Below are 27,323 nucleotides of genomic sequence, written 5' to 3' on the forward strand. Positions count from 1 at the left end.
CCAGACCTTGGCTCTTCATGCGTGTTGGGGACTGATGGAGGTTGAAGGGCATGGGTGTTGGGGATTGAGGAAGGCTGGAGGTCATGGCTGTTGGAGATTGAGGGAGGTGGGAGGGCATGTGTTTCACCGACTTAATAAATGGAGTTTGCATCACAAGTAAAGATCTGGTAGTCTTTTGGGTTGTGTCATGCATTTTAATACAGTGATGTATCTATTTATATTGTGTAGTGTGGATATGTAATGTCAGAACAAATTCTCTTTCAATTCTTGATGCCGCATTAGTCCATCCCTTCCTTCTCCACGATCATCCTGTGCTGATCTGCCAGCCCATGTCGTGTCACCCTCCTTCTCTGAATCTGCTTGTACCCCGTCCTCCTTAGCAGACACTGCTACATTCCTCCTGATGCACAGATTATATATACAGCATCACACACACAAGGAATATATTCCCGAACATCTCTGGGCTATATATGAATGCCCTTTCAGTCCAGTGGAGGCACCGGAATATTCCTTTCAAGAGTCCAAATGTGCGTTCTATGCAAACCCTGGTTCTTGTGCGTGTCTCGATGTAGGCAATTTCATGTGGCATCCCAGGGTTCCTTATTGGGGTCATGAGGCATGTTAGTTGTGGTTAGCCAGCGTCACCTGCAAGTGGAATGAAACAGTGTCATTTGCAAATAGGTAACCGTCATACTTCCTTGTCCTGCCTAAGTTGTGCATACTTAACAATTCCATGCAGTTATCTGAGTACATAATCGCCATCAGGGTGTTTTTCCCTTGTATTTAACAATGCAAAGGGCTTGGGCCCATCCTGCTATGCAGAATAGGTATGTCCCCCCATAGTCTGGGTTTCCCATTTGCCCTTGCACAACCCAATGGTTACTGTGCAAGTTGCAGCCTGTGCTGCCTTTTTCGTGGCCATTGGGGTGTATTTGATGAGTGCCTGTGGATTTGTGTTTGATTGGCATTTTGTATGTCTCTGGACTTTTGTGTGCTACTGGGTATGGTGGAGTGCTTTTCTTTCACCTACCATGGGTGGTCAACTATGCCAGGCATCAGATCTGTGGGGTAGAGGATGGGGCGCTCTACCAGAGTAAGGTGTCCTATGCATTCTTGGACCTGTGGTCCCTTCAGCTCGACTGCTTTAGTGTGGAGGGGGAGGGCATGGGGTGTTTGCATGGCCATGCAGATTATGACCTGTTATACTCTGCACTACGAGTGCATGGCGGTTCTTTGCCCCCTCCCCCCTTCACTTCTACATTCACCTTTGTGGATACATGGCTATGATCCAGGTGTGCTGTCCTCTGTGGGTCTCCATGTATGCAGGCAGGGTGCTGCTCCGTAGAACTATGGCATCATGACTTAAACCTGGGAAACGGGTGCAACAGTGGGTCACAGTGAGCTCTGTGTCGCATGTACATTGCGCATTCAAATGGTACTGTTTACGGTTTCGAAATTCATGCTTTGACACCTGGGGTGCCGTGTTATGACCGGCTCTTGGTCATAGGGTTCACTCCAAGGGACACCCAGGATACACAGGTCAGGTACGCATAGTGGTTACTTTATTAGGGTTCTTCTGTTACAAGGATCAGATGTCATCATAGTTATTAGGAGATAAAGAGGAAAGGGACAGGAGCCCACTGGCTCCCACCACCCAGGCTCACATAATCTAAACATCCCATAAATAAACAATAAACACCCCAAAGTGAACACAGCTGCAGATGAAACGTTGCCAGGCTTCTGAAATTAATCAAGAGCGGACTCAAGAACAATTCCAAAAGTCACCTAAAGTTAAAAGAAAACACTAAATGCAATGTCACTTGCATCTTCAGAATTCCAAGAAATCCCTGGCCCTTAACAACTCCAAGGTCACCAAAAACATCAAAGCTTCACACAGCTTCAAGTAAACTCTGCAGAGCTACACACCATCAAAAACAACATAGAAGCTTCACACAGCTTCAGGCACTAGTCCCCTGCTAGATGCCTCTGGACTGCTCCGCAGAGCCACAATCCAAAACAACATAAAAGCTTCACTAAGTTTCATGTGAACTCCTCAGAGCCACCAATCATCACAACAACACAGCCTCGCAAAGCTTATGGTACTAATCTACTACTAGATACCTCTTGACCCTCAGAGTCACTAACCAATTCACCCATCAGAACTCCAACAAGTTCCTTGACCACTCCTCGGTCATACACTACATCTAAAATCTCTTACAGACCCCGCAGGGTTCCTTGACCAACCACTGGTTATACACCACACTCACACTCTAGTCAAAACATACACCACGACATCAAACACAGTCAAACCCGTACATACAATGTAACTCTGCCAGTAAGTGCTGCAGTCGCTCCAGCAGGAATCTTGGGTAAAACATTAATAACGCACACGCTCACACCATGTCTGTAATGCCTCAAAATTGGTTATACTAAACATAGCTTTGAGTGATACATTGACACATTGTACATTCAGGTCACATTTTCTAAAAGTCCAAGTCGCCATTAAATAGGCAACCTAATATTCTAATATGCCTCAAAACGTTATACTAGGCATAATAGTATCAACACCACTTTGAATGTACACCTCAATCAACCTCATATATGCCACTAAAACACAACCCCTGTAGCCACACAAGAGTGATAACCGACTTTAAATGAGACCTAAAAGTCCATGTTGTCACTAAAAGGCAACTCTAAATGCTGAAATTCCTCAAAGTGTTAGGCTAAGCATAGAAATCATTTCATTACTTTTTCACACTCAACTCCATAATGCATCCAAAGCGTCACCCTTAAATGCACCTTTAACTGTTGATAACATCAATGAATTACTCTCTAAATATGTCATCTGATAAACATCAGCTTGTAAAAAACCCACACAACATGCCAACGCACCATCGGCAATACTTCTGTTGCCCCGCAGCAAATAATTCACAATGCTACTTGATGGAGCCTGCATCGCTGGCAATCGACATAACCCCACCAGGAATCATTAGCGCAACTCACAAAGTTCATAGTAATTGTTATGAGTGAACACAAAACCCCAAAACCTCCCAGGGAAATTATTTCTATTGGTAAACAGCACGTCGCCCTGCCACTTCATGGAGCACCTTGGAAGTACCTCTATGCTCCGATGGGTAGTCCGCCGCCACAGTCAGCATTGCATCCACAAAAAACATAAGCGATACCATCTACGTTGAGTCATGCACGCACTCACTTTCTGGGCAGAGCAGCTCATGTTGCCCAACAATGTCCTTTCCTTGACTGCTCTTGTAGGACACAACAGCTGCCTTACCAGAGATGAGCTGCCCTAGGCTGCGCTTCCCTACATCTCACCAACCACCAAAATCGTGACAAGAAACTCCCTCGGCAGCAGAGGCGATTGCTGTTGCTCCGTTCCGGATAGTCGGAACGCGTAGTTCTCCACTTCCTGAATCTTTGACGTCTACGTGAGCACGCCGACTGAGGTGCTTTACTCTAATGCGGGCAACCACCTCCGATAACGTTTCTTCTGAGAACGTTGATGGCCCAACACTATGCCGCATCGCCATCTCCCTGTGTCTTCCCCGTGACGTCACCAGTCACAATGCAGCAGCGGAGCCTGTCTGAGCTCCACTCAAATAACAGTCACCTGCTGACACAGACCGCAGATTCTTTTACTTTCTTCAAATCCAATCACAGACAACACGACCCCAATCACAGACAACACGACCCCTTTAAAATAGGATGCCGACACAATCCGTGGTGCGATAACACACAGCAGCCTCAGCCACATTAAGAAATCAGATTTAATCTTCCTTAGAATAATGCTGGCAGCAGGTAGCCTTACAAATGCAGCACCCTCTGATGGGCATCTTCCCTTACTACGCACAGGGTGTCACTCTTCACACTTGGCAGCACTTCTGATCTCCAGAATTGCCATGCTTGCTGGCTCTGGCAATGGCAGGACTCTTCTCCCCTATTATCCCAGGGGTCCTTGCTCCTGGTAGTCCCTTGGGCCAGGCTGCCTCACACAGCCCTGGGGCGGATCACAGCTCCTCAAGGGCTGGACAGCCACCTTTAGCCTTTGCCAGAGACAGACAGGCAAAAAAAAAAAATCTCTTCTCCCCCTCAGGGAAACTACTGGGGCATGCTGTCACTCTCAGCCCTGGGTGGTGGGCGCTGCACAGTCCATGGGGGGCAGTGGGCTCTCCCTCTCTCTCAACTGTCCTCTTGCCTGCACCCCCCGCAGCAGAGTCTCTTCTTCACTCTTACATGACATTACACAGGTACCTGTTTCTCTTTTTCTCCAGTCCACTCCAAGGTCCTCCTTCACCATACCTTTATCCCATCCTCGTCGCCAATTGTTATGACCGGCTCTTGGTCATAGGCTTCACTCCAAGGGACACTCAGGATATACAGGCCAGGTACGCATAGTGGTTACTTTATTAGGGTTCTTCTGTTAAAAGGATCAGATGTCATCATAGATATTAGGAGATAAAGAGGAAAGGGACAGGAGCCCACTGGCTCCCACCACCCAGGCTCACATAATCTAACTGCCTGGGTTAGAACCCATTCAACTCTAAACATTCTGACCTCACACTCACAGCCTACATTCTGATGATGACATCAATCCTGGCTCAGCACACTGCAGTATAAGAGCCAACCCTAACATGCTGCCAATGCCAAATGTGAGTAGTCCAGAGCCGTTATTACATTGGGGAAGTGGGCAGTGGTGTAAAAGATGGCCTTCATGGTATGCACCTCTGCAGGGGTGCAGGGCAGAGAGATGTGCTGGTGCACATGTTTCAGTAGTGTATCCAACACTTGTCCCAGCACTTTTGAAAAATGTTGGTTGTGACATGCCATACAGCATGCTGAAGATGTGCTGGTATGTGCCTCTGATAGTACTCTCAATGTCAGGGTGGATTAGGGTGAGGAGGTCTTCAATTATTTGACGGTTGATACAGTGTTATAACTGAACAGAAAAAATATCTTAAGTCTGTTCCATCAGGTTCCTGTGTTACGCACTATTGAGTCCAGTGATATTAAGGCTGTGGAATTCAGGGATGATATTGCTTTGGATAGAGTGTTTTTATATGTAAATTCCAGACTTGTGTGTGAAACTCTACTACAAGGTGCTGCAGCCCTACTACCTTGCGGCTTTGACATTGTCGAAGTAGATAGTACCATCCTGACCAAAAAATCAAATGATGTAGTCCCTTTGACTGAATGTCAGCGAAATGAAGTTCCAAATGGAAGTCAGTCAAATTCGCAAATAATGGCAAATGAAAGTTGGAAAGTGGACTACAAATAATTCAATCCGCTTCAAAATGAACATACTAATAATCAAAAAGCAAAACAATCCGAGCTAATTCGATTTACAGTAAAAAACACTCATCAAATCCCTCAAAAAAAAGAAGTGAAGAGAACCAAGTGCCTCATAACGAGTGGAATTGGTTAGCAGCAACCTTAGCGAACAATAGCCAAAGTTAATGTTTATTGAAGCCGAAAAATGTTGTCCTAGCCATTGGCTCGTGGAATACAAGAGGCTTTACTCATTTGTATAACTTCAAAGATAAATGGGTAAATGAGATATAATATGCCTGCAAGAAACTCGGTTAGATATCTGTCCTATTACAGAGGATTATGAAATAGCATTCAATCCTGCTATTAAAGGGATTACAGGACAAGCGCAGGCATTCTCACTCTTGTGAAAAAAGCCTCTGGTTGTAGGCTGATGGAATATAACAACATATCATCTTATATTCAAGTTGTTACCATCAAAAGGAACATTAATAATGACAATAAACATCTGACACTTTTTGTCATAAATTCGTATTGGCATCATAGTAAAACTGGAACATCTTCCTTTGTTGAACAAATTATGGATATAATTGACGAACTAATGATTAAAGGTACCAGTGCCGGTCTGATTATATGTGGAGATTTTAATTTGGATTTTATAGAAAGAAGTAATAATAACCTCTCAAAGAAACAGAATTTGATACAAAATTGGTCCGAAGAACTAACTTTACGGAGAATCTCCAGGCTGAATGGTAATGTCGAGGGAGACATTCCTGCCGAACCAACCTGGCAAAGAAATAAACAAAACTCCATCTTGGACTACATTTTTGTATCTGAAAATGTATCATTACGGATTCTAAATTTCGAAGTGCTTAACACACAAGTCAGTGATCGCAATATGATCATAGCACATCTTGAAATGCCACAACAATCGTTTCCAACAAGATGGAATTGGAATATAATTCCCAATTGTAGTGGTAACAGATTAAAACTTAGTTCACAACACGTGAATATATTGAAAAATGATTATGAGAAACAAATTGACTTGTTGGGTGTAGATTATACCCCCCTGTTAGAACAATATAAGATTTCAAAAAACCCGAGTGGTATTCAGTCTCAAAAATACTCACATATTTACAACCCTGAAATTGTCATGAGGAAAAGAAAAATGCGCAGGGCCCTGTGACAATTAAAAAATGACAGTCAAATGGATGAGCTGAAGATGAGGAAAATGATCAAACAAAACTATAAGAATTGGCTGATAGCACATCGTGCTCTAACCGAACAACATGATGCTGAACAAATAATGAAGTCCATGAAAGAGAAAAATTCTGCAGATTTCTGGTCAATTATCAACAATGAATCTGGAATACAAATAGCATCAAACAAGAACATGCTCACTGAAAAAAAATGGATTGAGCATTTTTCAATCCTGTTCTCAACAAAGGGAAACACACCTGACCCTCCGCTACCTGTTCTCTCTTCTTGGGACATTCAGTTTGATCAGGTAGAAATGCTATCAGCCATCAAAAAACGTTCTAACTCTCGAGCACCTGGTCCGGATGGTACTGTTTGATAGAATCGCCATGGAAGGTATCACCCCTATTGTTGTACCAATATTTAAAAAGGGCAATCGATCAATTATAGGCCTATTGCCTTGCTAGATGTAATAGGTAAGATTTATGCAACACAACTTCAGCATAAATTGATGGAATGGTTAGTTTTAACCAATCATATTGATACCAGAGAAAGTGAATTTGTGAAGGGCGTTGGCTGCTGCCTAAACTTAATACTCATCAATTTAATAAAAATGGACATGATTATGAAAAAAACTAAAGTGTACCTTGCATTTGTTGACCTGTCTCATGCTTTTGATAGCATAGACAGAGAAATCCTTTGGACAAAATTAAAAAGCTGGAATTGTTCAAACAGCCTTTTACATGCCATCAAGGATTTGCATACTGATACTAAGATCTATATTCGGTTGGATGCAAGTGGAACTCTATCGGAACCCATTCGTACTCATTGTGGAGTCAAACAAGGGTGTCCTCTAGCGGCCATAATATTCAATGCCTTCATCTCTGATATTGGTGAAGCACTTGGAAAAGCAAAAGGATTTGACCCGAAAATAATGGACTCTGCTTTAAATGGGATCCTATATGCAGATGACTTAGTCCTAACGGACCTTACACCCATTGGATTACAAAGGAAACTGCATGTGCTGGAACAATATGTCAAAACTAATGATCTACAGATAAATCTAAGTAAGTCTGTCATTTTAACATTACAAAATCTGACTAAAGGTACATCCAAGAAATTCAACTGGCGCCTTGACGGCGAACCACTACAACAGGTAAAACAGGTAAAATACCTGGTTATGTGGCTAAATTCCAACATAAATGATCATACTTGGGTTGAGAAAACAAAATCAAAATGTTGTCAATTAAGTGCCCAAGCTATGGCCTTAGATTCAAAATATGGCAAGTTTTCATTGGTTCCGACTTTAAAATTTTACAAACAAAAAGCGGTGCCTGCTATAATTTATGGAGCCGAAACTGCCTTTGGATGTCCTGCAAGTCTGTGGGATAACCTTGAAAATATCTTTTGGGGCAGAATTTTGAAAGTTGGTAGAGGATTGCCGGCAGTTGTAGTAAGGTACGAATTGGGACTGATCTCAATAAATGCAAAAGTTACATGGAACACTTTGTCAATCTTGCCAAATGGTGCACCGCAAATGAAAATTCTACACAAATTGGTTGCCAAACAATCAAATACAGTTTTTTCGGCCTGGATAAATCAATGTCACCAAATTCTAATGGAAATCCAGATGCTGTAAAAAAAAGTTGTGGGAAATCGATTGGATCAGCACCTGCACAAACAGAGCCAAATATTCGCTCTTGAAGGATGTTCCTCCAGAAGGGAAAGCCAACAATTCAACGTACACATATCTTGAAAAATGTCCGGACAAACAAAAGAGAACCTTGCTTATGAAATTCAGGCTAAATCAATTTAAGACAAAAGAAGTAATTAGACGATGGAGCAAATATGAGAAGCTGAACCCAAAATGCAGATTCTGTGACCATTTTGAAGAGAATATCAAACATCTCGTTTTAACTTGAGAAGCTTTCTCCACGAGAAGAATGACACTGTTTAGCACAATTGTAACAAACAAACCTCTTCATACCATGGAAGAATGGTGGGTGGAATGTTTTACAGAGATAAATAATAAACTAACATACGCCCTGACATTTCTCCTTAAAAACATTGAAGATGAACTAGCCAAATCGCACGAAAAATGGACCTAAATATTGGCTTGCGATTAATGATGCACTTTGCCCAATTCAGTGTTAATTTCTTTTCATTACTTTTTATTATTTTAATTTTATTATTGTATTCTGTGATATCCTCTGCTTCTCTTTGCTTTATTTGTTAATTGTGATTTCTTTTTTATGAATAATTAAATGTGATTTTATTTTTCTTTAAAGGTTTATTTAAACCAATAAAAAGAAATAAATAAAAAATAACTGTACATCTGTGTGTGTCCATGGCGATGGTCTGAATAGGCAACTTCCTTCTCATGCATCTCCTCTGCCTTAACTGCCCAGTGCTGCATGGTGCTTCGGAGTGAGTTTGGGGAAGGTGTGTCCCTTACATAGCCTGTTTGATTTGGTGGGGTGCACCAGTGGCTTCATTTTCTTCACCGGGATGCATTTACCACCACCTTTTTGGCAGAGGTAACTGTGCCCATTTTTTGTATTATTAACTCCCATTTTTCCACTTGTAATGCAGTGGAATTACTGTTTTTACTTCTGGCACCAATTCCTCTGGTGGAATTAACACCAGTGAACTTTTCACTGTGTTTCTGCTGGTGCTTATTCCTCTGGTGCTAATTCCACTGGCATAATTAGCACCCATTTTCCCTGATCCTTAATTTGGCCGAAGTGGTATTTTTGGCGGTAATTCTGTTAACGGCACTTTTTCAACTTACCTCCATACTTGTAATGAGGCCATTTATTTGTTCGTGGCCAAGCAGTTTCCGGTAGGACGGAGAAAGGTAAATCAGACTTGAGAAAAGCAGACCACATCTGAAGTGAATGCTTATCTGCAGAGCTATCTGCAAGCCGGCCTGCTCATCAGATTCATTTCTGCTACTGGAGTTGGCAGCTTGCCATAGTATCCAGAGAGCAATTCCATTCACGAGGAAAGGATAGACCATACCCACACTAAGGCCTACTAAATATATTGCTACAGGCCTCGGCCATCATATAATCTACATTTCCCTGGGACAGGCTGCAATAAACACAGGTAGCACGGTCCGGACAGAGAAGTGGGGCGAAGACTTGGATAAACATTCAAGAAGTCAAGCTGCTCGGCCACTTTTTTTCTAAAGGCTAGCCTTTAAGAAAGAAAATATTTTACATAGTAGTGTCACCTATGCTTGAGCATATATTCCTTACAATGTCCTGGAACAAATGACCAGGGAATATAATACCTAAAAGGGGAGACCTTATGTATAACATAAAGCTATCTACAGACATTTCCAAGTAGTATAGCAGCACTTACCTAGAACATGCTGGCGAGGAGAGCACACTCGGACCTGCCTCCAGTGGAGAGTGACAAAACAGAAAGTCTATGTGAGTCAGGGCTGATAACCGGCTGAGGGCAGGAGCTTTTGTTAGAAAATAAAACCGAGCATTTTTTGTGGGGCTTCTTAAGTACCTATCTCCCTTGTGAGGACACCTTGTAGATTAAGGACTGGGATAAAGAGGACCGACAAAGAGAACATGGCGCCGATTTTTGCACCTAGTGTGAGTCTCCCATGGTGTAAGTTATTGGGGGGGGTTGGGGGGGAGAGAGAGAGAGAGAGAGAGAGAGAGAGAGAGAGAGAGAGAGAGTGTGTGTGTGTGTGTGTGTGTGTGTGTGTGTGTGTGTGTGTGTGTGTGTGTGTGTGTGTGTGTGTGTGTGTGTGTGTGTGTGTGTGTGTGTGTGTGTGTGTGTGTGTGTGTGTGTGTGTGTGTGTGTGTGTGTGTGTGAGAGAAAAAGATAGAGAGCGAGAGAGAAAGAGAGAGAAGGAGAACGAGAGAGGGAGAAAGAAAGAGACAGAAAGAGAGAGAGAGAAAGAGAGAGAGCGAGAAAGAGAGAGAGCGATAAAGAGAGAGAGAAAGAGAGAGAGCGAGAAAGAGAGAGAGAGAGAGAGAGAGAGAGATAAAGAGAGAGTAAGAGAGAAAGAGAAAGAGAGAGAAGGATAGTCATCCTACAGAATTGAAGATGGGTATCAAACAACATCTGACTATTCGTCCAAAAATGTGGAGTGCAGCGAAACACTGTTGTGCTTTGTAGAGTCAACCTGATTTGAGTAGTTTGGCTGTAAAATGCAATAGAAACGCTCAATTGCGGACGAAATGCTGTGATACCAGGAGACAGCTGTGATACTTAAACAATGCAAGGCTCCCTGTCTACTCCGAGTCCGATTCTGAGCCAGTCGCAGTGAACATGCTAAACAGCACGCTTCACTGCACCTTTTTCTGATGCCCAGGCACCATGCTTATTCTGAAGTGGGCCTGGCCGTCAGCGCAGTCACTGGGCCTCATGATAAGTTTGGCGGTAGCCTTGCCGTTAAAACCGGCAGGCTGCCGCCAAACTTTCAAAAAAAATTCCAGCAACCGAGAATGGGCAATTACTGGGTCATTACGGCCATGCCGACCCGATAATTGCCCATTCACGGGCGCCGGAATGGAATGTTCCCCATTCCATTTGAGCCCCATAGGGCTCAATGGGAATGAGGAGGTCGGATGCAACGGCACCATTCAGAATGGTGCCGGTGCATCCGACATGCTGTGCTCGTGGGTGCTGGTAAGGCTGCCAGGTCAGATCTGGCAGCCGTAATGGCACCCGCGAGCAGAACTTGTAGTTTACCGGTCTGTTAACAACGGTAACGGCATGCTTATCGGTACCATAGTTAATGGACCGGCAAACTTATAATGAGGCCCACTGTCTACAATCCGCCTCTCTGTTACAGATACTGGATGGATTGCAAGTTGACAGCAGTTTCGTGAGATAGCGAGTTCATCGCAATTTAACAAAAGTGCTGCGGAGAACACAATCGATAACACAACACAATCGATAACACACCGATAAAACACAAATGAAGGGGTACAAAAAGTGCAGGGTGTTTGTGTGCTACTCTGAACAAAAAATAGAAAGACTTTTCCAAGACAGCTATGGACTGCAAGTTTAAGCAGCGTTTTTGAGTTTGGAAATGTCTCTTTTCTTTTCAATGAAAGTGGAAGGTGTACATTTGCAATACACCAGTATGGCCAGCATGTAGAAAGCCTGCTTTCACCAGGGATGGCCCCATTCCCATGGTGCCCCAGCAAAGCTTGCAAACGGGAATGGCGGCTGGGGAAAGGAGTGCAGAACATCAACGCCCTCCTGAGCGGTTCCTCTGTGTCGCGGGTGGGTGGGGCTTGCGGGGCTGGAGTCAGGCTGCATCACATGTCACAGCATACTTACCAGTTACCAACCACTGCTATCCGTCGCACTTCTCCACAACAGCGAACCCATACGACGCAAAAGAGGTCCTGTGAACGGCCGCCACTTTCTGGCATTCGCAAAAAAGTGGAGGAGCACCACGAGAATCATCATGTTAATTCACAGACTACGTAAGTGCCACTTACGGCACTTACGTTGTTTTACCACCCATCCTAGCGACCAGAGCTCAAATTACGAAAGTTGCGCATTAAATCAGATTTAGAGAAAATACGCCAACTTCAGAATATGTGTTAATTACCGAAAATGTTAGAAACGCTGTCCAGAATCGGGCCCAGAAGTGCTTGTTGTCTAAACCCAGACATAAAGGGTGTCAATGGGGGTCGTTACAAGGTAGGAGGTGACCATGCTGCTATTAGCGGCATGGCTACCCGCTTACCGGGTACCGGGTCCGGGTCCCTTGAATGCGTAATTACCAGGCCATTCCAACCTTGGAGGGCCCGGTAATTCCTCATTCAAAGAACCCATCCCCTTTGCCATTCGAGCCCCCATAGGGCTCAATGGGAATGGGGAGGGTGCTAACAATGGGCCGGTTGTTAGCACCTTGGTCTGCTCGCGGGACCCGCTAAGGGCGCCTGGTAACACCAGGCATCCTTAGCGGGTTCCCGCGAGTAGACTCGTAATGGGGCGGTGAGGGGTTGACGGCTCCGGCACCTTTACCGGTGCCGTTAACCCCTTACTGCCTCACTCGTAATGACCCTCAATTTATTTTTATAGCACCCTATTGATAGAGATAGTTGAATTGGTACAATTGTCTACTTGCCTGTTGCAATCTGTTCTTTCATGTTTAGTAAATTGTACTAATTGGACAATCTGGGCCGGATCACATAAAGTGCACCCATGCTAGGGAAATCTGCACCAACGCCAGTTTTGCCTAATGTAGGGAAGTTGTGCAACAACATGTTCATCAATTGACCAGTGCAAAGACATGGCTGTTGCCCAGTTGGTCAGTCTGTATGAAACAGCCTATGCTAGTGCAGAGGTACATACCGGCGGAACATACCAGTCTCGGGAGGATAGCTCAGGGGCAACGTGCTCGCCTTGGAAGCAAGACAGGTTCAATCCCCGGGTCTGTGCTTAGAAACTTCTGGGTATTAAGAGCGTTATAAATAACCTATCAAATCATAACATGTAATTAGACACTGTCTAATGAGTGAATGATAAATGCAACATTGATATTTCTTTGCCAGTAGACTTCAACATGTGTTCCAGGCGGTAGCTGGATTTTAATGGGTGGACTGGGGGCTTAGGTCTTCTCTTTTAAACAAGTTTCTTTATCGATTATCTGTCCTCATCTCATCCTGAGATACGAAAAAAAGATTACAGCTGCAATCATAATTTTCCCACTTGAAGGTGATCAGCGGTCCTGTCTCCTCGCTTTCCGCAGAGCTTTCTGCAATGATTGTTCCTGCGCTTGACTGCACTCCGCCTCGGATATGCAAGCTATTTCTGGTCGTCGGGGTTCAGCTTGCTCGCCTATTCACGCGCCAAACAAGGCACTGTGTGCCCATATATATGCAACATCACACATTGCAGTCAGAGAGGTGCATATTGCCAGATTTTTACTCACCTACGGCCCAGTATTGGCCCTCTTTATACGTTTGCTGGTATCTCGCTGGTAATACCGGTGGGATACTGGCAAACGGACCTGCTGTTACCAGTGCCTGATATCCCGGTCTTACCAGGATATTACAGGTGCCAGCAATGGCGATCCTTCCCCATTCCGTTGGGGAATTAGGAATGCTGGTATTACCTGCACCGGCTATACAGGTGCCGGTAATATCGGCTGTTTTTTGCCAGTGGGGGCCCGTCTTACCTCCAGCTCTTGACTGGAGGTAAATCAATCAACGACCACCGGCAAACTTATAGTTTGGCGGTGCAGGAAACGTGGCAGTAACAGAATTATTGTCACTTTCACTGCCACTTTTCCGGCACCGCCAAACCTATAATGAGGCCCAATGACTTCTACTGTGCTTTAAAACCAGGTGTTGAACCTACTGGTATTTAAGATTCCGACTGCACTGGTAGTTGATTATTTGGTTTAAGCGAGGGGCTGGCCCTGAGAAGCATTGATCAATATGTTGGGATTTGGGGAGGGACTGGGAATATTGTTTGATCAGCTTGTGTCAGGGAGTATGTAGATTTATCAGTGTATTGGGAGGAGTGTTGGAGTAGCAAGACATAGGACTCATGCGTATTCGACACATTGGAGCCCATGTCCCCTGAGCCATAATGTTAATGGAAGGCATTTAAGCCTAGCCTAGGGCGTTTACGCCTTCCGTTGGTGCCACGGCTCATTTTCAATCATTTGTATGGCTGAAAGGAGGGGCGGAATCCAAATTGTTTTTTCACTGCCTACCGTATTCTCCACCATACTCATGCTCCAGTCTTTGTGCCAGCATAGATTTTCATTCTGTTTCAAATGCTAGCGATCCCTTTGGGGTCCGCCGGCATTATGCACCAGCATAAAGGGAGGGGGACACCATAGGGATACATTGTACATGTTGCCTGCCATCCTTGCATTGTAGTAAGCTTGTACAATTACAATTAAACACCAATATGATTCATGGAGCTTCTTCTGCGTGTCACTGGGCCACACCTTGATTTCAGTGAAATCTTCAACCTTTAGCCGGGAAGCGACAACACCCTCACTACTGCCTCATCCCTCAACTAACTCCTCACTTCTAAAATCTTGCATCCTTACACCTCCCACTCTCCTACCGACGACCTTGTAGGTCTAGTGTACTTAACAGATTCAGACCCTATCCATCTTCTTTCAACAACAATGTTGCCAATTTTTGCACTCCACAATCCAGGGCTGCCCATATGATATGATATATGATATGGAATTTAGACTGCACATGTACAAAAGTGTTTCCAGGCTCCACAAGACAAGGGAGGGAAGACATAGGGAGGACAAGACAAACAATCCTTCTAGGCCTTGTGTCATTGGGATTGTGCAAGAGTGACAATAGAAGTGCAGGGGGAAGGAGAGGGTGAAGTGCAAGGTAGAGGAAAGGGGTTGTGTGATCAGGGCAACATAGCTCTCAGTAAGTGCAGCCAGAGCAGCGCGGCTCTGGGTAAGTGCAAGGAGGCAGGGGGGGCAGTAGGGGTTACAGTTACAGCTCCTACGTGTGTGGTAGGCCAGGAGGCAGTGCAAAGGAAGGTTGGTTGTGCACGGGCCAGGTGGCTAGTGAGACCCAGGGGGGACCAAGCAACCAGTCGGTACAGCAGACAGGTCAGTTGGCAAGGGAGCCAGAGAGAGAAAGCAGAGGAGAAAATGGGGGTCTTCTGCTGCTTCCGGAACTTCAGGTGGTCGGACTCAAGTCTGAGATGGGTTAGGGAGGCTGTTACAGAGGGAGGCACCTTCAGAGGAGAGGGATCTACCCTCCCACCCACTCTCTGCCTGGAGGAGCGTCTGACCCTCAGTGAGTTGGAGGTAGCTGAGCGAAGGGCTCTAGAAAGAAGGTATTTCGGAAGAAAGAGTTGGATGTAGTGTAGGCCCTGGACCCAGAAAGCATTGTGTATGGTGCAGAAGGTCTTGAACTTGATCCTTGCAGCCACCAGGAGCCAGTGGAGAGATTTGAGGGCTAGAGAAACATGGTCCCTGGGCTGAGGCCAAGGATACGTCTTGCAGTCCTGTTCTGTATTAGTTGCAGGGGGCAATGAGTAGAGGTGGGTAGATTGAGAAAGAGGCTGTTGCAGTAGTCCAGCATGGAGAGAACCAGGGCTAAGGAGACAGTGAGCATCTGAGCAAAGTGAGAAAGTGTAGAATACATCTGAGGAGGTGCAGCTGGAAGTGGGCCTTTTTGGCAAGGTCCATGAAGTGAGGAGAGAAGGAGAGTGTGGAGTCTAAGATGACACCAAGCTTTTTTGCTGCACAGAAGGGGGATGGCAGAGGGCCGAAGGACGGCGGCCAGAGTGAGAAAGGGAAAGCGGAAGCATAGGTCCCAATGAGAAGGATCTTCATCTTACTGGCATTAAGGCAAAGCTTGTTGGAGGCGCACCAATCCTGAATCGCGGATCGACAGTCAGGAATGAACGAGGGACGAGAGGAGGCTGAGGAAAGTCTGAAAGAGAGCTGAGTGTCATCAGTATAATACTGAAAGTTAGAAGACAAAGTGGAGATCAGGTGGGCCAAAGGGGCCAGAGAGACATTGAAGAGCCAGGGTGAGAGGATCGAGCCCTGGGGGACAGTACATGTGGAGAGTGAGGTGGTGGAGACAAAGGACCCCGGTTGGACCTGGGAGGGACGGTCCAGGAGGAAGGAGGTCAGCCACCCCAGGGCCTGATTCGTGATACCCAGGATTACATATAGTCGGTTGATCAGGGTGGCGTGATTGACCGTGTCGAAAGCAGAGGAAAGGTCAAGGAGGATGAGGACAGAGGAAGAGATGGAGTTGAGGTGCATATCCTGACAAGTGTTCAGGAGAGCAGTTTCCATGCCTCTGGCTTCTCTGAACCCAGATTGATGGCCATAGAGGCAGCCAGCAGATTCAGTGTGGAGGTTAATCTGGGAGAGGGCCCACTTTTCCAGGAGTTTGCCCAGGAAAGAAGTGATAGAAATTGGGCGATAGTTTGCCGCACATGTAGGATCAGCAGAAGGCTTTTTTAGGAGGAGATGCACAAGGGACTGCTTGAGGAGATAGGAGAAAGATCCAGTGGCGAAAGAGTGATTGCAGAAATTAGCAAAAGCTGGAGCAAGGGTGGCAATGTGGTCCTTGATGGTTCTGGAGGAGCAGGGGAGCCACTGTTTAGATGAGACTTTCATAGATCGGACTTGTCTAGAGACATAGTCAGGTGTTGTCAGAGAGAAGAATGAAAAAGGAAGAGAAAAGGGAGAGGCAGCCAAAGGGGGCATGCGAAGTAGAGGGAGAGTAGGAAAGCGAGGAAAGCAAGGACAGGATATCCTGAGTTTTAATGGTGAAATGAGAGTCCAGAGCTGTACAGAGGACCTTGGAGAGAATAGGAGAGTGTTATGAATGCATTACGAATTTGTTCCAAAATAGTACTGGGAAGAAACAAAAGACCACCTACCTGGGCTGCGTATCAGAAACAGGTATCGGAAGAAGACCTGGTGTTTCTAGGAACTTCGTGTGAACCCTTGAAGAATAGTAGGAATTCCCCTGAGGACTCCTCGAAGGGCCTGCAAGACGCTTGCCCCTCGAGAAACCCTGAGGGAAACCCTCGTGGGGAATAAAACCCTAGAAGAGCTGCTAGTGAACGTTGTCTTCCAGCGTAGACCAGGCGAAGAAGTGAGTTGACCTGGTGAAGAAGGCTGGTCTGGTTATTCTTCTGGTAGGTTTAACGCTTTGCTTTCGGAATTGAACTACAGCAAGTGGATAGAAAATGAACACTGTTAAACCTAATATTCTGCTGGGAAAGAGGGAGTCCTAATTTAAAGGTTCTTAGATCTTACCATGCATTTAACATGAAGAGAACGGAGAGGTAGGGAATCTCCATGAGATTTGCAAAAGGTGGAATGGCACTAAGGTTACAGAAAGGGAAACCGGAAGATTAGAGTGGAGATTTCTAATCCTATAAGAGTAGAATAGACAAGGGAATAAACCTACTCTTTGACTTCCAAATCTTTGTGAGCCAGCCTGGGAAGATAAAGTTTGTCTGAAAGATTCCAGCAGGGTATCGCTGAAGAGAAGGAATTGACAGTGAGATGCGGAACTCTGATCGCCGAGAGACGACCGAAAGGAAAGATGGGAAACAGATGAGTACCTAGTAGCTCCCTGGAGGGAGGCGTTGAGAAAGGCGTGGGCTGTGCCTCCAAGGCACAGGGTCTATGCGTGCTCAGACGTAGATCGATCAGATCCGATCCCGGAAATGACAATGAAAGGTATTGTTCTGCCTTCTAAGAAAAGAGAGAGGAATAGGAAATAAGGACGTAAGTAAACCAGGACAAAAGAATTGAATTGGAGAGAGAGACCTTCGTAATCCTAACAAGACGAACTTACGAAGCGTATGCCGGCTCCTATGAGAGTAAAATTCACCTATGTAAGGGACACCCAGAGACCTTGTCAGGAGAGTAAACCAAGGCTTTGGGTGAAGGTGAAGTTGGAGAAAAAGAACAGTATACATGAAGACGTTGAGTACTCTAATTGGTAGAAGAGTGAACAAGGGGAGAGTACTAAGAAGAGGGTCTGGGACCTGCAGCAATTGAGAGAAAGACCAGAACCCAGCTTGGGGGAGAGAATCATACTAAACTCCCTCTTCACTGTATCTGGGAACCAGGCCTGCTCAGAAAGGGTAGGGGACACTCAATACAGGTTGCGAGAGAGAACCAGTCCAATCCTCCTCGACATAAAATCTGGGAGCCAGGTCTGCTCAGAAGGGGTCAGGGACCATCAGCATTAGTTTGGGAGAAAGAACCAAGGTATTCTTCCACACAGCAGTACATAGAAATCAGCTCCACCCCAAAAGGGTCAGCAAACAAAAACATTGGTTGGGAGAGAAATCCAGACCAATCTTTCCCATCACCAGGCCTGGGCGACAGGCTTACCAAGTAAAAGATAAGTGTCTTTATTGACTATTGCAGATACAGAAGAAACTTGAACAAAGCTGAAAAGACTATGGCGGAAAGGGAATCAAACCTCTGAAGTCTGTGTTGCACCTTTTTGGATCTTTTGTTTTGTGACCGGCTAAACTGAAGCTGGGCTGCATGCCAACAGCCAAGAGACATTTCCCCTTTCACCTTTTGATAGTTTTGAGTGTGAGGGACAGGTTAGGATTTGGACAGAGGACAGCAAACTATACTTTGGACAGTCTGACACCAACAGTTTCATTAGCTAGAGTTGTTGAGGCACGGAACCCCGATAGCGATAGAGCTAGTTAGGATTTCCTCCAAAACCTTTCTAAAAATTTCTGTTGTTAATAAAAGTATTTGCCAATCAACATACCACCTTTGTGTCCGCCTCTTTCGCCTAGACCCTTACAGTACCCTAAACATTGTGGTGTACACCCCACATGCATAAAGCAGGGCCTGAGCGGGCAAGGCCTGCCCAAAATCTATAATTGCCCACTCAGCAATGCTGCATGGGCATTTACAAATAGGGTCGCAGTTGAGGGGCAGTTGAGGGCCAGGGGCAGTGGCGATAGTTAAGCTCAACTACGGAAGTCAGGAGCTGTTGCCTGGGTGAAGCGCGAGAGCCAGAGGCCTGGAGAGCTGCCGAGGAGGCAGCAGCATCTCATTGAGTCTGGAGTGTAACAGGTAAGGAAAAAAAGTTTGTATGAGTACATGAGTCTGTGCAAGGATTGTATGTGTGTATGTAAGTATGCCTGCATGCAAGGGGGTGTCTATAAAGGTGCGCATGTATGAATAAGTGCAGCATGAATGGTGTGTATGGGTGCGAGTGCGCATGTGAGAGAGTAAAGTGTGAATGTTCTAGGTCCTCGTGTGAATGAGTGCGAGAGAAGCTGTATGAGTTCTTGACTGATGAGTGAATGAGTAGATATGTGTGTGTAGATACGCTGGCTTCCAAGGGACGTTGAACCATGGACATTTTCTTACAACGGCAGGACATGTCTTACTAGAATTTTCAGGAAAGGCAACGCTAAATTGATGTGTTATGCCATGGAGGAGAGATTTGGGTTTGTGAGAGTACTACATGGGGAAGGCAGCCTGGGTACTTTTATACTGTGACACGACGGCTAATCAAAATAAAAACTAAAGATCAAGGCCATGGTCGCTCAGGGAAGCTCTGTTAACAAGAAATTTGGCTACTTCTCAATAATCCCTATATGAGAGTTTTATTGTAAAAAAGTGGTCTCAGTGAGGATTTATGGTGGAGAGGTTTCATGTTTTGCTCTTAAAGGACAATGGTGTAAGTTTTAGGGAGCCTTTTGGAGAAACGTTCTTGGATTGCCAGCTAGTGTTCCGGCCTCAGTCCTAAGGTATGAATTGGGCCTGGTGTTGTTGGAAGCGATGGCCAAATGGAAACATCTAAACTTCCTACAAAAGATTTGTATGTCAGAAGAGGGTTGGATTTGGCACCTGCTAAAGTGTGGGCTAGACTCAAATTCCCCAGTTGGTCTTATTGATTGGTTCCATCAGTGCCTTGAAATGTTAACCACCATTGACTCCTCAGTGGATTACTTAGTAATGTATCCACGGAAAGTAAAAAAGAGGTTGTGGGAGGCCGACTGGATTGCCACAATTGACCAGGTTAGGAAGTACCACCTATATCCAAACTTGCTATTAGACATTCTTTACTCACATTAAGGGCAAAGCCAACATGATGAGTGTTCTTACATGGGCGAGGGGAAGACATTTGTGAAGCCAGTTAGGACATTGTTCTTACTGCAAAATGGCTTTATTTACCGGTGCTAAGGGCAAAGGCAACAGGAGGAGTGTTCTTACATGGGGTGTAGGTGGCATTTATGCCACAAGAAAGGACATGTTTTCTTACTGTGGCGCAAATACAACATGATGAGAGTTCTTGCATCAGAGAATTTGTACATCAAGCAAGAACATGTTTTCTTACTGTGTTATGGCTTAATTTAGCGCCATTATGGGCAAAGCCAAAAGAGTATGTCTTTAGGTGGGGATAATGTCATCTTTTGGCAGAGCCAGCATAGACATGTTTCCTTATAGTCTACTGTGAAAAGCCAGAGGGTGTTTCACAACATAGTCCCTGGGGATGCCATACTCAGTTGGCCAGGGAAAGGGCATTGCTTTTGGATCCCGATCTTTGGGGGTGGACAAGCGAGGGAGGATCACCTGGGAAGGGGATCCTCGAGGAGTGCAGGAGACACACTCAATGGTGAGACATGGTATCCCCCTTTTTCACAATTCAATCTAACCACTAACTCTGTTTATTTTATGGAAAACTACAACTCCCATAATTCCCCCGCCCCCACTTTGTCTTGACAAAAGTACTGCACCAAGGAAGATGAGGAATGATGTCAGAAGGATTACCTCCCCTGACTTGTATTGACCCTGTCCCTGTAATGAGGCCAGGCAGAGTCTGGCACGTAGCTCTAATAATGTACACCTGCCACCTATTAAGACTCCATGTGAAAATAAAAGGTGGCGCGCACAGGCACACTTTGAGTGAGGCTGGGTATGTGAAGGAACAACTCTTCCGAGACGGGCTGTAGGAGTTGGAAGGCCAATCGGGTGATCAACAATTGAGAGGATTGAGAGCAAGTCAGGCAATATTTCGGGAAGCCGAGCGAGTGGACAAAAGAAACCTTCCAGGTGCCAAGAAACAGCCTGCGACCCTGAACTGCAGAGTTGGGGAGGAGCAGAGGAGGCACTGGTTACAGCCTTGAGCTGTGGAAAAAAGATGAAAAAAATTAATTTAACACAACCGGTGAGTTATCGAGGGCAACAAAAGTCTGTTTGATTTCAAGGCAAAAGTGACTGTGAATTGAAAGCTGAAGGTTGTTCGTGTGCCGATAAAATGGGAATGAAGAGAACAATTGTTAAAAAAAGGATACAAAGTAGCAGAGTGGTCCTGTAAGAGGAAGTCACACATGCGAAAGTCTCTGTGAAATGTTAGTATCTTTTGAAAGATATTACAAGTGGAGATCAAAGAAATAATGTTGAATAAGAGAAAATGAAATATGTGAATAGTGAAATATGCCAAGAGGGCAAAAGTCAAACATAAGAATTTTGGAAGGCAAGTGAAAAAGAATAAGAACTTGAAGTACCAAGAGGCATTGGTGCTGCAAGAAAAGCTTGTGAATTTAAGGGATATTAAAAGACAGGTCGAAGTGGTCATGCAGAGGGCTATGTAAATTCCTTTCAGTTCGAAAGTCTTAGACAGTGAAAGATATCTAAGATAAAACGTGGGTAAGGGAGCCCCCGCGAAGAACAAGACATGTTCGAGCCTGGCAGAGTGAAGCCTATGCAGAACCGTAAGAAATTGTGTGATAAAGTGAAACAAGACAGGCACGAGCCCGGCAGAGGGAAGCCTGTGCAGAACTGTAAGAAATGGAGAGAATGTGAACTGAGTATTGGTGGCAAGGCGGGTGAAGCCTACGGAAGCGGTTGAACTAGCAGAGGTTGAAAGCCTAAGATTGAACTGTAGAACTATACCAGTGTGCAAAACTGATAGATCTGTGTCATCAACCTATCCTTTGTTTATTGAGAGACTCTCTAGACCCCGTGGGTTGAATCTGGGTTAGGGAGTTGGTGCTGAAGCCATTCTGACATTTCTTTTTGAGACACTATTTTCCTTTTTGTATTCCCTTAAAACATGTGTTATCTTGAGAAGGAGGGCAAGGTTAGATTTTCTTAGAATAGGCCTTTTGATTTTGTCCTGACTGACTTGGGCATGTTTGTTATTGTTTAATGGTCGAGATTACTCCCATTTTAGAGTTAGGGCCAGTTAGGAATTCTACCATCCCAATCAAATTCATAAATAAAGGTTTTCAAAATTTGTATCCACTGTGTCTGTGTTGCCAGGCTCTCTACTATTCCTCCCTTCTCTTCGGACTTCCCACCTCTCATCTCTCCCCTGTTAAATCCATCTACCACTCTGCCATCCGCTCCCTACGCCTTCTCTCACCTCTTGATTCCATCTCCTCATCCCTCACCTCTCTAGGCTGGCTCTCTTTTCACACCCAGCTCAAGTTCAAGTTCCTCTGTCTTGTTTTCAAATGCCTCTATGGTCTTGCCCCCCCTAACTCTCCTCTCTTCTTTCTTTCTAGACCCCTTCTCGTTCTCTCCGCTCTGCTAATCTTTTCCTACTCTCTCCTCCTCCTCCACCCTGCGCTCCCTCCCGCTTCCGCTCCTTCCAACTCCTTGCTCCCTTCCACTGGAACCGCCTCCCCCTTCACATCCACTCTTCTCCCTCCTACCCTTCCTTTCGCTCTTCCCTAACATCTTATCTCTTCCACTCACCTCCTTAACACACCACGTTCCCTTCCTCCTCCTTTCCCCACTACTCTCGCCTCTTACTCCTGCTCTTCCTTCCCTTTCCATCTAACTTACCTCCTTCCTCCCTTCCCCCTGCTCGCATCTAGCCTCTCCTTTTCCTCTCTTCTTCCTTCACGTTGCTGCATTCCCTCTTTCCCCCGTTCTTACCTCCTCTAATATCTACTACTCCCTTGCACACCTCTCCCATCCCTACACCCTCCTCACCCCTGCAATATTGTAGCTTGTTCTTTATACTGTTTTTAGGTTGTGGTTCAATTGTCATCTCATGCTTGCTGTATTGTTTACTTGTTCTCATGTAAAGCACTTTGGAGTGAAGGGCTATATAAATTCAATAAAATACAAAATACAAACACTGCTTGATACCATGCCTTCCTCACAATCCTTACTAGCATTATGGTCAAAGCAAACACGAGAATATTCTTATGTGGGAATATTTACATATATAGGTGAAGCCATCTATGGGCACAATCAGCATGACCATTTTTCCACTGCCATAACACTGTCATATAGAGTGCGAACACATCATGAAAATGTGTCAAAATGTGTCAAAAATGTATATGGTGCACTGTTGACTTGCCATCTAATAATTTTTTTTAAGTCTTACCCTACAAATCTTATTGTAAACTGTGTGGCGTTCTAGCTATTTTTGTTATAGAAAGTTGATGTAAAAATGAACATTTTAACCCATTTTCTTTTTTATTTTCTATTGGTTGGTCCCTCACTATGCTTAGTCAATTAAGCCAGGATGAGAATAAAACTCCTTCCCTCTGCGGGATCCCCTTGTTTTGGGCCTAACTACATTAGCTTCAGTCTCTACTTGTTAAACAATCTTGGTTGTGCTTCTGTCTGCCTGGGACATAACCCATCAGACCCACCTTGTCAAAGTAAAGGAAGAAACCTAAAAGAAGGAGCACCTATGAGTTAAGAAGTGCTAGGAAGATGGAACCCCTCAGGACCATGGTGTGATTCTCAAACTGTGGCACAGTCCCTGTGACAAAATTATTGCTGCTCTCCAGGAGTATGAGGGCGAGTAGTGGCTAAACCACCTACTCAGCCCCACACTACTACTAAACCATCAATGATCCTAATCATGAAGGTAAAACAGGCAAAGCTTGAAAGGTATGTCTCCTTCACCTCTTTTAGTATTCCGGGCCGAGGGCATGCTAAACCTTCAGGAGGGGTATGAACTCATAACAGTAGCAATTTAAAAAAACAATATTAAAAAACATTCTAAAATCAAAGAATATCAAGTCAAGGCTCTATACAAAAATAGACTTTTATTTATACAATAAAAAAGCAAGCAACTATTCAGAAAACACAAGTAAAAACCCTACCCCTGTACAGAAAAAAACAGACTTTGCAGATAATTGACACAATGTCAATGTTCAAGAATGTCTTGGAAGAAAAAAGTAGATAAGTGGGCTAAAAAGTCACTATCGTCCCAAAGGTAGACTAGGGGAACACAGCCTCTTTAGGGTGACTTAATTCTTGTTCTTGGATCCTCACCAGAATTGAGCCAGGCTTTTTCTGGGTGTTGAACCTGGAGTCTGGACGCGTTTGGCACCGGCCCGAGATCGTGTCGTAGAGAGGTGGTGCTCAGCAGAGATGTTGGCTCGTGGTTCAAAGTTGTGGGGAATGCAAGGTGGTGTTGGGTCGGCGGCACTGGGTCACTCTGTGAACTCCGAGACAGAGAAGCAGAGGCTGGCTTTCGGCATCAAGTGAACCGTACTGGCTCAATGTGTTATTGGGACACTGACGGTGCATCGGCTGGGAGCTCGAAGCAGCTGGTGGCCAGGCATCGGTTGTGGATGATAGAACACTCAGCAGGTCTCAAATGTGGAGATGGTGGAGCTTCTGTTTCAGCATCAAGCAACCTTAAAGATGCAGAGGCATTGGAGCCATGAGATCAAGGATGAAGTTCCCTTGCAGCAGCTAAGGCAGCATCGAAGGTATCCAAACATTATTGAGGCATGTCAGTGATGCAGGGGTGGCTTCCTTGGTTCTGTGGTTCCTGGAAGACACAGTCTAGGAGCTCCAGGATAAGGCATGTTTTCTGCTCTACACAAGTACTACAGGGAGTTGGCTGGCACCGACAGGTTGTCCTTTACCTCCAGTGAACAGGTTCCTGGTTTCATTGCAGACAGGGCCTTGGTTCAACAGCAGTCAGCCCGACTATTCCCTGGGGAGGGTCTGTCTTTGCCTCCCTGGCAGAGGAGCAATGGATAGATTGTTTTCCTCCAAATGATGTACAAATGAATTTGACTTGTTTTTCTAAGAGACCAGAGATGAATCAAAGAATGAGGGGGCGGTCCCTCTATTTTCAAATGCAAAACATCATATGGGAATGATCCACAAGTCCGCTGTAAGGGGTACTCCCTGGGGAAAGGGAGAAAGGTGTTGCCCTTCCTGCAGAATCCTGCCTATTGTTCAGCATAGCAGCTGCGGAGACAGTGAACAGAAACACCAATATGCATCAATCCTGTCATAGCTGGGCCCTGCTGTGGCTATTTAATTGTGTGCACTTAGTGGTCACTGCACCACAACCAGGCATGGCTTATATCTACAGATGTATGTGCCACCAGACTGACTAAGGCATACAATTATTATAATTGATATCAAAGGTGCAGAAGATTAAAAGCCACCCCTACCTGCAGCAGACAGGAATCCACAAGTGACCTTTGAACTAGCCCTGTGCCAATGCAGAGATAGGGCTGAGGGTGCCTCTATGCTGTCCCAGCAAAGGCATATATCTGCACTATAATTTTGGCATGAGCATTTATGAAAGTGGGTTCTGATTAGCGGACCTCGCTTTCAGAAACACAATCACCCACATCATTTTATGCTAATACAAATTTAAAAAAGCTCAGGGTACTCTACCCTCACTAGATCACATTCTGTTACAGTATCATAAATAATGTAGGTTATGCCATAAAAGCAGGATATTCAACAAACCTGAAATTAGATTTCATTCGCTGGGAAAGAAAAAAACTGAAATCAGGTGCAAAAAAGAATGGCCCTCCAACTCCAAAGCCCTGAAATCAGAGACCCTTGTTAAAGAAATTAAGGTAAGGAGGGTGGCCAGCTTAATCGAAAAGGCCTGAAACAGGAAACCATCGTTATACAACCAATCCATGAACATGGGAAGGACTAAGTTTACATACTGCAGCAGAGGATTCCTGGGCCTTGAGGGGACTTTGAACACAAATATAATTCAAAAGACATTTGAACAGAGGGTGTTTTCCTCCTGTCCTACCATTTAACGGGGAATGGTGTGCAGACATTGCAGATCTGTGCACATTAACAGATCTTTCATACACGGAAGGGGCTAATGCTCCCAAAAATATAATGATCAGAGTACCATCCTTTTCGCTTCTGCTTTCTCTCTTCCTCTCCCCTGCTGACGTGCCTGACTGCTCTGCACACTGAACTGGGGCCCAGGCTCCTCATATGCAGTTGCCCTTGCACTGCCTCCGGGTTCCTGCAACCCTGCAGTCCCTTCTCTCTGCACTTATTAGCCACCTGCTGGCTGCACTTATTGATTTACCGGCACTTCTCCCCTTCCCTCTTACCAGCACTTGCACAATCTGAATGACACAAGGCCTAGTAAGATCGTTGTTTTGTCCACCTTTTTTCCCCCCTCTTTGTCTTGTCGCCCTAGAAACACTTGTGTACAAGCACATTATAAATGCCTTATCATATCATATATCATACATGGGTAGAAATGAGGTTCAAGCATCCCAAAACACAGGTATGAATCCAGGCCTTTCTTGTACCTGGGGCCCGGGATTCTCATACGAAGTCTGAAGCCACTCCATAAATGTCCCGTGAGGCATATCTAGCTCTGAGACCCCCCCCCCAGGCCATCAGGAGTATGGCGCCTATCATGATCGATGACGGAAGTGGCGGCGGAGTGTGGGCGCAGTAGCGTTCAATCATAGTGCGGCTTGTCAGGTGTTTAGGGTCCACCTCCCCACTCCATGCCCATGCTCACCTGTTAGCTGTTCAGCACAGCACACCTGGTGGTCCATCCTGTGACTGTGGTTTTTCTGCAGTTCTCTTTCTCGCTCCCGCCTATCATCAGGTGTCTGTTAAGGGGACTCCCCTGGCCACATGATTATGTCACTGGTCCAGCTACTTTGATGCCGGAAGAGTGGATGCAAAGGAGCTGAAGGCAGTGATGGGGCATGGAGAATTGAAGGTATGCTGCGCTTCTAGGAAGATGGCACGTCGCTTACTTCATGGAGCGTCACAAAAGTTGTGGTCATGAAGTTGAGCATGCATTAAGGGGCCATGTTCCTGTCCTCTTCTTCATTTTGTATTTCCATTAGATTTGCATTTTACCCATTGGGTGGTCCGTGCAAAACATCATCCGTTGGAATTTTTGCAATCTATTTATGGTTTTTCTGGACATCTCTGTATCATTGTATCATCCTATTCCATTTAAAAGGATACCTTTCATGAGGTCCCAACAGCGAAGAACAATGCATGTGCATGTGTAAAATCCCATATAAAAACGCATGGTGAAATCAGCATGCTGATCAATGCTCAGGTGCCTTGTGCTTACAGAAGCTAAGTCTCTGGGCCTTATTAGGAGTTT

General features: G+C 45.2%; 1 long non-coding RNA gene across 1 annotated transcript in view; it reads right to left on the reverse strand.

The window, feature by feature from the left end:
• Positions 1-198: 198 nt before the first annotated feature.
• LOC138570132 (uncharacterized) overlaps positions 199-27,323 on the reverse strand; it is a 476,888-nt gene continuing 449,763 nt past the window's right edge. The window contains exon 4 of the long non-coding RNA XR_011303406.1: positions 199-645. This is a non-coding gene — a long non-coding RNA (uncharacterized lncRNA). The remainder of the gene's footprint in view (positions 646-27,323) is intronic.

This window comes from Ambystoma mexicanum, chromosome 2q (assembly GCF_040938575.1).
Source record: "Ambystoma mexicanum isolate Mex_15411 chromosome 2q, UKY_AmexF1_1, whole genome shotgun sequence".
Lineage (NCBI taxonomy): Eukaryota > Metazoa > Chordata > Amphibia > Caudata > Ambystomatidae > Ambystoma > Ambystoma mexicanum.